The 2,955-nt window shown below is 48.1% G+C and overlaps 1 long non-coding RNA gene across 1 annotated transcript; it reads left to right on the top strand.

The window, feature by feature from the left end:
• Positions 1-1,789: 1,789 nt before the first annotated feature.
• On the top strand, positions 1,790-2,257 carry LOC127309431 (uncharacterized). The gene is made up of 3 exons (XR_007857145.1): positions 1,790-1,914; positions 2,024-2,096; positions 2,182-2,257. It is a non-coding gene; the product is annotated as an uncharacterized lncRNA (long non-coding RNA).
• Positions 2,258-2,955: the final 698 nt, after the last annotated feature.

The following is a 2,955-nucleotide window of genomic DNA, read 5'->3' as shown; positions in this document are numbered from 1 at the left end:
CATGCAAGTGGGGGACACACGTCCTCCGCTTTTTCTAGCGCACGCACCGTAACTTCCCCAACGTTGAATTACTTTTTTACCCTTGTTGCCACGTGGCTATCATCTGTCACACATTTTCCTTATCCAACGGTTCATCGTTTCACCGCACCCCTATATAAGTTCGTCTTCTTCCTCCTTGAGCACTTCCGCTCGCGCCGTCCTCCTTCTCTCATCTGCAAATTCCTCCTGCGATCCACAGCCTCCTAAACTCCTCGCCTCGAAGCTGCGAATCCTGCGCCATTGTTGATGCCACCTTGTCGATTGACAAGGCACAGCACGCCGGAGTCCTCCATGGCCGCCGTGGATCTTGGGGCAGCGGAGTGGGAAAGATCGAAGATTTCCACTCAAGACATCAACATGCTCAAGAAGCTGGGGATCAGCAAGAAACCCAAGGCACTGTGCTTCCCCCGTGAGGAAAGCTACCCAACCCCTCCAATGGGGTACCGGGTAAGTTTTGTCGACCACCTCATCCGCGGTCTTTCCGCCCCCATTCATCCTTTTCTCCGTGGACTTCTTTTTATCTACGGTCTGCACCTCCACCACCTCACGCCAAATTCAATCCTCCATATTTCCATTTTCATCACTCTGTGCGAGGCCTTCCTTGGCGTCCAGCCTAACTGGGCGCTATGGAAGCGCATTTTCTTCTGCCGCCGTAATGGCTCGCCCAATGTCGCCTATAATATAGGCGGCGTTGTGATTTCTGTTCGGCCCACTGTCGACTACTTCGACGTCAAGCTTCCTGACTCAGTTCAAGGATGGCGCAAGAAGTGGTTGTACATTCAGGAGGAGAACCATGGATGTGCGGAGGACAACATCCCTCCTTTTGATGGCGCCGAGAAAATCTTTCACCGCCGCTCCTGGGACGCGGAGGCTACCGAAGAAGAAAGGGCGTCGACAGAAACCTTGATGGCTCGTATCCACGAGTTGCAAAATACTCGCGGCAAAGAATTATCGGGTATCCAAATCACTGCATACTTTCTTAGGACTAGAGTGCAGCCACTTCAAGCTCACAAGTATCCTCTCTGGAAATATGCTGGCGAGAAGGATGAAGATCGGCTGTCAGTGGATTTGGAGGTCAAAGACTTGGAAAAGCTTGTCCGAAAAGATCCTGTCCCTGCTTCTTGTCGTGTAAAACCATTCAGCGCCGCCAATCCACTCCCCCAGGTAATCTTTGTCTATTGTCTTGTTGTTGCTTTGCTAACTTTTTTGTAACTTCTTTTCTGACGTCTCTCCCTATTTTATTTTGCACAGAATCATCCGGACCTTGTCTCGCTTCCTCCTCTTCCTGAAGGTGGAGAAGTCGAAGAAAGGGCCATTGTCACTGATGACAATCAAGAAGCTCCGTCTTTTGTGAATGAACCCGTGGATTCTCGAAAATCTGCGGGATCTTCCGAAGGCACTGCGTCGGCACTATCTCCTCCTCCCGCTGTTTCTCCAAAAGGCAAAAGGAAGAGGAATGACGTCGAAGATTCCGGCACTTCCAAAGCCGAAGAAGTTGATCCTTCACGTCAGAAGGCAGCTTATGATCCTTATCTTGAATCCCTCGTCAGCTCGTAAGTCATTTTTATTTATCCTTATTTCTGTACTCGAAATTTTTGTCTTGTCTTGCTTTTTATGCTGTCGATTTTTAATCACAGCGATGATGAGGAAGAAGTACCAACTTTTGACGTGGCTCCTCGGACGAGCACGTCACATACTTTACTTGCCTCGGATACGCTAGTTGAAGGAGAAGAATCCTCGCCTCCCCAAAAAAACGTCGTCACCACTACTCCGCCATCAAGCCCCCTTGCTCCTTCACCAAAAAGGACAAGGATTGAAACGATCATTGAGCCTGCCCCTCAATTGGGTAGCTCTTCTACTCCGCTCTTGGATGATGTAAGTTTTTTAATTTTCTTGCCAATATCTATATTTCCTCTATTTGCTTTTTTACGCCTTCATTCTTTTTCCATACTGATGTTTCTCTTTCTTTGTTCTTCTTTGACAGCCCATGATCAAAGAGCTTATTCGCATCGGATCCCAATTCATTGGGTACCGTGAGTATGCCAGCAGAACTGAAGGTAATAACTTTTTTGCTGTCGTTGTTTCTGTCTTCTTGCTCCTATTTTTTGTCGCAATTTTTACCTTTCTTTTCTATTTCGACAGAGAAACTTGCAGAGGCCAACAAGCTTGCCGACACTCTTGCTCAAAAACTGGAGCAAAGTGAATCGGCCCGCAAGAAAACCGAACTTGTTGCTAGCGAAGCCAAAGCAGAGGCTGATGAAGCCAAGGCAAAAGCTGCTAGTGTCGAGGAGCTGCAGAAGAGACTTGAGGATGCTGAAGCTGCATTAAATGAGCACAAAGCCGCACAGGCTGCTCGTGAAAAGGGAATCCTCAAGCTCCTGAATTCGCAAAATCGGCACTTCAAAGGTAATTTTATTGATCCCTTCTATTTTTTATAGGACCTGCTTTTTCTTGCTTTTGACCAACGTTTATTTCCTGTGGCAGGCCAAACAAACCAAGAGTTTGATCTGGAGAATCCCGACAATGATCCTCTCCTTGACGCACTTTCTTATCTGGAGTTTCATGGATCCGAAATTCGTGAAGGCCTGGTGAATGCTGACGCAGGATTGTCGAAGCTATTCCCCTACTTCTTCCCGAAGAAAGAGGAGCCCAAGACGTTCCTTGCCCTTGCCCAGAGCTTCAATCCATCAGAGGACCTTGGACTGAAAATGCGCCAGGAGAACATGAAGATTGCTGTCGAGAGCACTGTTGCCTTGGTCGCTGACAGCCAACAAACTGTTGATTGGATGAAGGTTGGCGACAGCGAGCAGATAGAGCAAACAAAATGGCGGTCTTTGATCAAGGCAGCCAAGCCCAATACGAAGAAAATCCTGGCCTATCTCGGGATCAAGCCATCTTCAACTCCTAGCTCATCAA

Source organism: Lolium perenne, chromosome 6 (assembly GCF_019359855.2).
Source record: "Lolium perenne isolate Kyuss_39 chromosome 6, Kyuss_2.0, whole genome shotgun sequence".
Classification (NCBI taxonomy): Eukaryota; Viridiplantae; Streptophyta; class Magnoliopsida; order Poales; family Poaceae; genus Lolium; species Lolium perenne.
The sequence above is the reverse complement of the archived record's forward strand: the minus strand, read 5'-3'. Positions and strand labels throughout refer to the sequence as shown.